Here is an 11,660-nt window from a genome sequence, read left to right as displayed (position 1 = left end):
TGAGTGATTGCAGGCCAATGTGGTGGCTAGTAATTAACTGCCAGCCCAATGGAATCTTAGTCGCGATAGGCATAACTGATGAGAGCCACCACCACCGGGCAACAATTACCACAAAAGTAAATCTTGAAGCCTAATCACTTTTAATTGCTCATTACCATGCACTCTAGTACTCTAATGAGCATGCAAGTCCAATGATTGTTAATTGACTACACTCGTAGTAATCATGCCCGATGGTGGTAATTGGCAGGAGAGTAATTGCGGGCTAATGTGTTGGCTGGTAATTAACTGCCAGCTTGGTGGAATCTTAGCCACCATAGATGTGGCTGATGAGAGCCACCACCACTGGGCAACAATTACCACAAAAGTAAATCATAAATCCTAATCACCTCTAATCACTCATTACCATGCACTGTAGTACTCTACTGAGCATGCAAGCCCGGTGACTGGTAATTTACTGCACTCATAGTAATCATGCATGCAAGCCTGCTGGTGGTAACTGGTAGGTGAGTAATTGCGGGCCACTGCGGTGGTGGCTAATAATTAACTACCAGATTGTTGGAATCTTAACCACCACCACAGATGTGGTTGGTAATTTTAGATGCCACCACCGATGGAAGATGGTAGTAATTACCACAAAAGCAAATCATGAAGCCTAATTACCTCTAATCACTCATTAGCATGCAAGGTAGTATTGTCGCCTTGAATCAATCAAAATTCAGACCAACCAGAGCAGTGAACACACTGTTCGATGGTGCACTGGCATAATAATGAGACGTAATCTGTTTATTCTGAACACTGCAAAGCTTGACACATGGCAGCTCTGCACTACATCATGCATCTCTGCATTGCTTCATGTAGTGCAGCTGACCACTTATCATTGTGCAATCTTTTGCTACAGCTTTGCCACCTATCACTGGGTACCACACCCATGCAGATCATTAAAATTCAAGGTTGTCTTGGAGAGACCACCACCTTGGTTCTTGGCACAATAATGAGACACAATCTATCATTTTGAACACTGTCGTAGCATAGCTAACCACCTGTCATGGCATAGCCTTTTGTCGTGGCTTTGCCCATGCAAATCATAAGTTGGCTTAGAGAGACCACTCTGCTGATTTTTTGCATAATAATGAGATGCAATCTTTCATTTGGAGCATCACCTCAGCAAGGTCTCTGGTCTGATGAGTTGTCATCGCCCAGAATTCAAGGTTGGCTTGGAGAGACCACCACACTGGTTCTTGGAGTTATAGCTCTATTACTTATTTTTATGTATTACAGGAGGAGGTCTATGACGACTAGCGCACTAGCAAACACAAGGAGATATATGACAGCCACTGCACTGGTTCTTGGAGTTATATATTTGTGTACCAAGGAAAATGTATTTCCTTGTGCACCCAAGCAAAATGCAATTGACGATATGGCCCTTTAGGGACAAGGGCCATATCAACATGCCATATCTATCTAGTGGTATCCCAGATATTGTATAATGCATGTCGATATGGCCCTTGCCCCTAGAGGGGAGCCCTCAAGGGTCATATCATCAATTGCATTTTTTGAAAGTTTAATTGTATTTTTCTAGATGTATATCCATGCAACCACGATGGTGGGTCGTTGGAGTTATTTTAGCGCCATTTTGGTCCTAAACCAAGGACATTGTAATCCTACTTTATTGGTATTTTAGTCCTTGTTGCAGTAAATGTAAATGAGAGCAAAAGTATTTCAAGCCACTATGGTGACTGGAGGCCCGGTGGTGCCATCCAGATAATCAACTACAATTCATCGAGTGAAAATTGAGCAAATGAAATTACAATGTACATCTACATCCAATAATAGGTTATATATAAATTAACAACTTATACTAAGAAAAAAGTGAACAGAGGATCTTACATTTATAAAAATTCGGCAATTGCTAAGAGCCTTAAAGGACAAAAGATTACAGCTAGCGACCATAACCATAATATAAAAGCTAACTACCATGCATACTGAGAGCCTCAAATTGAACAAAAAGAGATTACATAAATGTAATAAAAACTTAGCAATTGCTAAGAGCCTTAGAGACCAAAACATTACATCCAATGAGCCAAAAGATCGCTGAGAGCCTTAGAGGACAAAAGGTTACATCCAGCCATTGTTGAGTGGTTTTGAGCCTCGTTTGAACAAGAGGGAATTTGTACAAGTCCATATTTCCACCAGCCTAGCTCATTGCATTAAAATTTTTTTAGGGAGCCAAAGGAGGAAACGATGGAGAGGCCAAAGACCATGCACATTGCCTCACTCAAATTACGCCCCTCCCAACAAGTCGAGTGTACTCTACTATGAAAATAATGAGGCCTTCGTCAACGTCTAAGGGGAACCCATACAGCGCAACCATAAAGAGGCTAGAGGTGAGCATGTCATCTAAGGTGGTGACATGCAAATATGGGGGGAATTGATTATGGGAACAAAGGGTCTCCTCTAGTGCCAACAGTTCTACTCCAAATGAGTGCAACACAATCACCTTATATGAGAAGGTAGATAACATTTGGATCATAGTCCATCGAGGGGGGGGTGGTAGTAGGCATGGTGAAGATGAGTGGGTGACCAGCTGATGAATAGGGGAGCAGATGAGTGATGAGAGTTAGAGGAGGCACCATGGAGCAAAGTAGAGAAGGGGTGAAAAAGAGCTCGAGGAGGGGTGTGGAGCAAAGTAGCAAAGCATATAGAGCAAAGTAGCAGAGCAGGGGCATGGATGAGAGCAATGTAGTAAAATGCCAAATGCCACGGATCTTATATCTTATAAAGTTCGAGCCAGTGTGGTGGTTGGAAGCTGGGGTTCCATCCATATTAATTACAGGCCACCATGGTGGAATCCTAGGGGCCACCCCAAACGGGCTAGTAATCATGAAGCAGATGCTTGGTGGTGAGTGCACAGGCCACTACAATGGTTGGTGATTAACTGCTTGCCCTGTGGAATCTTAGACATGTCAGACATGGCTGATGACAACCACCACCACCAGGTAGTAATTCCCATAAAAGTAAATCAAGAAGCCTAATCACCTCTAATCACTCATTAACTAGGCACTCTCGTACTCTACTGAGTATGAAAGCCCGATGCTTGGTAATTTTTACTGCACTCGTAGTAGTGATCATGCATGCTTAAGCCCAATGGTGGGTGAGTAGGCCACTGTGGTGGCTAGTAATTAACTGCCATCCTAGTGGAATCATAGTCACGACAGGCATGGCTAATGAGAGCCACTACCACCGAGCAGTAATTCCCACAAAAGTAAATCATGAACCCTAATCACCTATAATCACTCATCACCAGCAAACACCATAGTACTCTACTGAGCATGAAAGCTCGATGACTAGTAATTCTTACTACACTCGTAGTGATCATGCATGCTTAAGCATGGTGGTGGGTGAGCAGGCCATTATGGTGGTGGCTGGTAATTAATTGCCACCCCGGTGGAATCATAGCCATGATCGACGTGGCTGATGAGAGCCACCACCATTGAACACTAATTCCCACAAAAGTAAATCATGAAGCCTAATCACTCATTAGCAGGCACTCTAGTACTCTACTGAGCATGCAAGCCCAATGACTGGTAATTCTTACTGCACTCGTAGTGATCATGCATGCTTAAGCCTGGTGGTGAGCAGGCCATTGCTGTGGCAGGTAATTAACTATCAGCCTGGTGGAATCTTAGCCATGATAGACGTGGCTGATGAGAACCACCACCACCGGGTAGTAATTACCACAAAAGTAAATCATGAATTCTAATCACCTTGAATCACTCATTACCATGCACTCTAGTACTCTACTGAGCATGCAAGCCTTGTGAAACTGATAATGTGCTACACTCGTAGTGATCATGCATGCAAGCCCGCTAGTAGTAACTGGCAGTTAAGTAACTACAAGCCACTACAGTGGCTGGTAATTAACTGCCAGCCCAGTGGCCATAGACGTGGCTGACAAGAGCCAACACCACCGAGTAGTAATTACCACAAAAGTAAATTATGAAGCCTAATCACCTACACTCATTACCATGCACTCTAGTATTCTCTTGAGCATGCAAGCCTAGTGATTGGTAATTTACTGCACTCATAGTAATCATGCATGCATGCCTGGTGGTGGTAACTAAAAGTTAAGTAATTGCGGGCCACTATGGTGGCTAGTAATTAATTGCCAGCCCGGTGGATCTTAGATGCCACCACACATATGGCTGGGAATCCTAGATGCCACCACCTCTAATCACTCATTACCATGCAAGGTAGTACTGACTTCTTGAATTAATCAAAATTCGGGCCAACCACCACAATGGCTCTCACCTTCACAGTGTAGTTGGGCTAGTGTAGTTGGGCTACAAACTTAAGCCTCTGCTATTCCATTCCCTTAATTGTTTCATCTTCTATGCCTCTCGACCATTTCTTTCTTCCTTGCACTCGGCTTGTAAACTCAAGCCTCCATTATTCCATTTTCTTCACTATTTCATATTCTATCGCTCTCGACCATTTCTATCTTCCCTGCACTCTTCCTACAACTTCTATCCCCTCTCATAATAGACCCTGCACATTTCGAGAGCTCCTCACACAATCTTTCCTCCCCCTCTATAGCACAGTGTGAGAGCGTCTCCTCCCCTAATCTTGAAATCGTGACACATGGGAGCTCCTCTTGTGCTCTTCAAAAGCCCAATTTGGATGCTCTCAAAACTTCACCAGGTCGGTACAAGCAGTGAATGTGGAGGGGCAACTAGTCTGTCAAGGTCAAAAAATTACTATCACTGAAAGCATGATTGAAAATGCGCTAGGCATTCCTAGAGGAAATTTGCAAGCACACTGCTTCGAGAAGCCATGGTAGGGACATGATATTCTACATGTATATCCGAGTGCTCAAATTAGTAAAGATGGTGGAGTTAAGCTTTCTAGCCTGCCAATAGACCTCCAAGATGTGCTGAAAAAGACCATTCACTTCTTTCCTGATATGAGAAGAACTATCAAGCTCTGGCAGGTCTAAGCAATAGTAGAGCAACTAAAAGGACGTGATGTATCTTTGTCAAGGGCGATCTCCAAGAGCATGATAACCAACTTGAAGAATTGTGTGGATGGCAACTTGAAAATTTTATTAGGGAGGGTGTAGAAGCCAAGGTAGAGAAGGCACAAGAGCAAGCTGAGGCCACTGCAAAAATGGTTGACATGGAAAGGCATAGAAGAGCAAGCACAAGAGCAAGCTAAGGCCACTGCAAAAATGGTTGACATGGAAAGGCATAGAAGAGAAGAAGCGCATTAAGGAGGTCCGAGATAGAGCCGAAAAGGAGGGTCTTTACAAATAGCTCTACAACATGCAGAACGCACTGAACATTGAAAAAGACCAAATGATGGAGGAGCTGAAAAGGGAGAATGCAGAAACCAAAAAGGTGATGCAGGATCTGCAAGAGAGCTTCAAGGCCAAGAAGGATGGGGAAGAGAGCAGCGGGGGTGGAGAAGATAATGAGGAAACTCTCCAGGCTAGGAACAATGTAGAGAGTAGCCATGGTGGAGTAAGTTGCAGCAGCCAGGGTGAGGGTTGTTTTTTCAAAACACTGTTGGAAGTTCAAAGAGTAAGCTATAAGACCCTGCAACAAGATTACTATAGGGTTGTGCACAAGCTTGCCATGGCTTCCAACAATTTTGAAAAGCAGTTCGTCATCCTGAGAGATTTCCAACTAGAGTGGAAGTCTTGGAAATGGCCCATGTTGATGTTTTTGAGCAATTTAAGAAGCTTCAACAGATGCTTAGGGATTCAAATGAAGCTATTGCACAAAGTGAGCAAAGAGTGGAGGAGATGAAGGAGAACATATGCAAAGAAGCAACTTCATCATGTATAAAGCAAGAATGTGGTATTGATGTGGGTTGCAATATTTAAATCGGATGCCTATCGTGCTATGCAGTAGGGTCCGAAATGCATGGTTTGCCATACCCCCATCATAGATGACTGCATGATCTGATGGCCTGCATGCTACCACCTTGTGCACGTTTTTTTTGTGCATGCAAGGTCACTATGTAGAGAATGCCATTTGCCATTGCTCAGGTCATGGACAGATCAAATGTTCCTAACTACTATAGCTATCTATGATGAGAAAGTAGATGCTTTAGCTCAATTTGTCACAATTTCAACCACTACGCTAGTTTAGCTTGATGGTCTCAACTTCACATATTAGACAATAACAAGTATATTGCTTTTCATTTCTGAATTTCACAATTAGAAAATAACAATATATTGCTTTTCATTTCTAAATTTCACAATTTATGTTAGTAACTGCTTGGTGTTTGTCTTGAACCGTGGTTTAGGTCACTCAAATTAAGTCCAAGCCATCCCGGTCAAGAAATAGTGGTATATGACCCGAATAGCAAGAAATTAAATTTAAAAAATTTAAGTACTAAGAAACATAATAATTTCAACCATCGGGTTGGTCAATAACTAATGTATGTTCAACCACGCTATTCAAGACAATAACATAACTGGTGATTGAGTTGAAGCAACCACAGTAGCATGATATTCAACCCACTCGGCTGGTGTAGTAAAATAATAATATATTGCTATTCTATTATGAAATATATTGCTGTTAATTTTTGCTCAACCACGCTAGTAGACTAAACAACAACTAATGTCGGTTCAACCACGCTAGTTCATGACAATCACATAGCTGGCAATTGAGCTGAACTAGCCTATGGTTGCCTATGGTTGCATGATGTTCCAACCACAGGGCTTGTTTAGGACAATCACATTTAGTCCAACCCTGGTTTTAAAAATGAAACAAGTATACTATCCTAAATCTCAATCACAAACAACCACCGGGCTGGTTTAGGCACCACTAACCTGCATTGTATCTAGCATGTGTATGATGTGCTCCTCAAACACCTTACATCCCATCTGCTTTTTACAGATGTCCTTTCTATTTGGAGAAACTCTCGGATTTTCATGTCAAAATGTCGTCACTGTAGCAATGACTTCCGCACTTAGGCTATCTCTCCTTTTCTTGCATTTTGTTGAAGCCTAGAGACTTCTCGGATCAGGATGATTGTGCATTACTTTTGCTCTATGTTCAACCACTAGAGCCACGTTGGTCGTTTTGATTGACAACATCTTTGACATTGTGCACCCAAGCCATTTCTTCTGTGTTCCAGGGGACACCAACATAGCTAATGTTGCCCTCTTTGTAGCTAGTTGATCTAAGCTATGCACCCCTTTCACTTTCGGTAGGCCATTTCTCAAGCTAGAGAGCATCGCCTCTTGGGCGCGCATCTCTTGAGGTGTTGGTAGGGTTGTTACTCTATGAACTCTAGGGTGTAGGCTAAAGCTTGTGAAGACTCAAGATTGGTAATCACTTGAATGGCCTGATGTTGCTGCCTCAAATGCTCCCACCAATCGTGACACCACAACTCGTGTTCTTCACTTTGATGGCAATGATTGAATGCGTGCATCTACAACCACTTCTTGCTATTACTCTGCAAGGAGTCTTCTTTCTTCTTGTTGTTTCCCCATCGTAGATGTTGCAAAAGTGTCTTACGTTGCCATTTTGATACCATGCCAATGCTTTCCTCAACCCACAATCTGTTCCTTGTTGCCTTGACCTAGCTTTTTAGTTTTCCTGTCATGCAGCCTCTATCTACTTCTCTTGCAAGCCATGACAAGCTGCATGTTTCCATTGACACCATGGCCACGATCAGTAGTCTAGATAGACCCAGAGAATCTAGTTGGTGAGGCAAGCAAGGAATATAATATCAATGTTTTAAGACCACCACGTAGTAGTCCCACTAGTTTGGATTCCAAATTTTCAATCCTTTTTGGTATTCAACAAATCAAAAAAAAGTTTTGGAGCATGCCCTCAAATGCGTATGCATCACTTTAGCACAACATTGGAGGACCATTAACCCATGCCTAATGTTCTCATTTAGGTGTGTCCTTGGGTTGAGTCGAAGCTCACGTAGTGTACTTTTGAATGATTACTTGGTTGCATGTATGTATAGAACAAAAATTTGGTGTTTTGCAATAAATTGCTATTTCCTATAGTCTTAAAGATGCATGCTTCACATGCAACATAGCTCTTGTAATGCTTTAACAGTCTCATTTCAAATCCTTATTCCATAATTTATTTCTCTCATGTTTGAGTTTGGAATATGTACTACAACTTGAAGACAAAGTTTTCCAAATTCCATTGAGCAATGCATAAGCTATGGGTCATGCAAGATACCTATATACAGAAATTTCCCTAAAACTCACCAAAAATGGCTACACCCAAGCAAACAATGTCCCTTTAGGGTTTTTGGAGCAGAGATTTTAGGGAGTGAGTGGGTGTTTCACTGGTGGATTTAGGGGCGATTTAGGGGGGATTTAGTCCCCAAGGTGTTTGGGGAAAGAGAGGGGATTAGGGGGTGTTAGGGAATTTGGGGGATTTGGGTGTTTGGGTGTTTGACTTGACTTGGGGATATGGTTTTGGATGTGTTCAGGTGGAGAGGATGAGTAGTGATAGCTCATCGGATAGGGGGCCACCTCCCGAGAGTTTGGAGTGGCTTTATGAGATATTTCCTTGTCCTTGCATGCATTGCAGGCAAGGGGTTCGTCCTCACTGTCATATTGTCATGCACCACTTGCAGATGTATGGAGAGGCGCCACTAGAAGATGATATGGGTCGACATTCTAGTGCATCATTGATAAACCAATAATATCTGAATGACTCATGGATATTTATATTGCTTGTCCTTGTTGCACACACTAACCTTGCATCATTGTATTATACAGGATGAGAAGAGCAGCGAGGGAGCATGTGCACCACCACCACAGTTCAAGCAAGATGATCTTGAGGATGATCCTCTAGAGGAGGACGAGGGTATGGCAGACATGATGGATTCTTTTTTTGGAGGCACCACAAGAGATGGGGGTGAGATATCTGAGCATGAGACCATGATGTGAAATTTGGCATCAACATGCTTGTATGATGGTGCGAGGATGACAAAACTACGAGCTTGCCTCTTGATATTGAATTTGCAATCAAAGTATGTATGGTCAGACATAAGTGTCTCAGCCTTGATGAGGTTTGGAGCCTTGATCTTAGTATCTCATTCTTAATTGTTTTAATTAATTAGTATCTCATTCGCAAGATTTGTTGGATATGCAAATTGTAATAGGTTGCTCCAAAAGATGTTGCCCGTCCCAAATACCATGCCCAATTCTAGAGATGTAGCAAAGAAGATGTTGACGATAGTTAGGATGGATTATGACACCATCCACGCTTGCCCTAATGATTATATTTTGTTTTGTCATGAGTATGGCAATTTGGTTAATTTCCTGGAGTGTGGAGCATAGCACTATAGATAGGACTTGCTTGGGGAGACGATCCCAATGAAGGTCCTAAGACATTTTTCCATCATCCCCAGAATACAGCACATGTTCAGATGCAAGACCATTGCACAACTTATATGATGTGGCATGCTACACACCGGTCCATCGATGACACTTTGAGGATCCCTGCAGATTGTGCTTGTTGGAAGCACATAGAAAACATGTGGCCATGCTTTGCAAGGGAGCTACACAATTTACATCTTGGGCTCGTAATGGATGGCATGAAATCTTTCGGGTTATGCTCCACATCTTGGACAACATGGCCCATAGTCTTGGTGAACTACAATATCCCGCCAAAGCTAACAATAAATAAGGGACATCTCATGCTTGCCCTACTTGTGTCAGGGAAGTACAAGGCCAAAAATATGGACATATATATGGCACCCTTGATCGAGGAGCTGCAAATCCTATGGAGGGGCATACATGTCTTTTATATTTCTAGAACCCCGAGGTAGGCCGCAAACATGCGCATCACGGAAATTTTCATGTGGACCATGTATGACTATCTAGGATATGGGGAGTGCGCAAGTACGTGCTTTTGCATGCCTATTGATACCTTTATGATTTATTTTGGTGTGATCTATGCATGTCTAATGACCTCTTTGTCCATACATGTATGTAGGACTTCAAACACATGTACCATGCTTGTCCTATTTGTGGCCCTAGTTTGAATGTATGACACTCGAAACATATGAGAAAGATGGTTTATAAAGGTCATGCTCAATATCTTTTGCTTGATCATCCTACATGTGGTCAACTCGATCCACCACCGGTACATAAGAAGGAAAGTCACTAGATTCAGGATTAGAGAGCTAATAGTGAGGAGCCTCCTCCTGGTATGGATTGGTTTTCTATCTTTCACAAGCTTCCATATTGGGGGGAGTTACAAATCAATCACTTCTTGGATCCCATGCATATCTTCAAGAATGTGGGGGCTTCTATTTGGGCACACTTGGTTGTTTGGTGACAAAGACATAAGGGGAGTGCGAGAAGACTTGCATGAGATGGGTACGATCGTGTGCGTAGAACTCAAGAGCATGGTTCTACAACTCAGGAGGGTGGTTCAAGAACCTAAGAGCATCCTGCTAGAATTGTTCTCCCAAAGGCACCATGGATCCTTTTCAAGGTAGAGGAGGCAAGGATCAAGGCAGATATTGCATCTTTTTGGAAACCCATGGGACACATGCGTTGCTTGAGGGGAGCATTTACAAAGGACAATAAGCTTAGTGGTCTCAAGTCCCATGATTGGCACAAGGTCTTATAGGTATTCTACATGTTAGCTTCTTAAAAGAAGAGTAGAACTAAGATTGTGATGCTTTTCTGTAACTTATATGATTCTGACACATTGTTATAACTCCTTTGTTGCTTGGGTAGTTTATCCTCCCAATTACAGTGAGAGGATGCTTATCATAAGATGTTAGAACTGCTATGTACAAGATCAGTGGCATTGTCAGGTATGCTTACTATCATATCGCCTTCATTATATTTCATACAATTTTAAATGATGTGTATAAAATATTGAATCTAACAAGTGCATGTGGAATAGGTGCATCTCACAAAGAGAGATCGCTGTATCGAGCATCGAGAGGGCGAAGGTGGACTCTATTGAAGTTAGTTGTGTGCTTGCTTGAGAAGCACTTTCCCTCAAGCATTATGACAACTCAAGTGCACTTGCATGTAGTTGATGAGGTCGCCATTGCAGGAACCGCCGTTCATAGTCATTGGATGTTTTTCCTTGAACGGTTTATGAAAACCTTGAAGGGATTTGTAAGGTAAAGAGCTAGACCTAAAGCAAGCATGGCAGAGGGATGGCTTGTGCAAGAGTCATTAGTATACATCATAGACTTTCTTGCATCAATGGATCCCAATATGCTATAGGCTTGGAACATCAAGGACGATGATCGTGTCATTGTGGAGGTTACCCAAAGTAAAGGGGTTGAAAGAAAGATGAGCGAAGAGCAAAGAGAGAAATTCAATCAATTTTGTGTCCTCAATAGTCATGAGATGCAAACATGGGTGGAGAGATATGAAGAGGCCAAAGAAAAAAGAATAAATGAGAGGGCGAGATTTAGAGTCATGCACAGACGGAGGGTGCCATATCCACTGGACCTTGCTCTTCTCCCCAGACACATGTCCCATGATTGGCTACAAGAAGCTCTTCGTGAAGCCAAAGATGATGGAGAGGAAACTTAGCATACAAATTAATGTACAAAATGTCAATATAAAAATGTGAGGGCCAAATTATGCATAAGAAGCCTCGTCGATGTCAAAACTATGAATTAGTAGAATCTACATTGGCGGC

This window comes from Dipteris shenzhenensis, chromosome 22 (assembly GCF_047967505.1).
Source record: "Dipteris shenzhenensis isolate YYH24624 ecotype China chromosome 22, Dip_SZ_1.0, whole genome shotgun sequence".
NCBI lineage: Eukaryota > Viridiplantae > Streptophyta > Polypodiopsida > Gleicheniales > Dipteridaceae > Dipteris > Dipteris shenzhenensis.
This window is presented reverse-complemented; position numbering follows the sequence as displayed.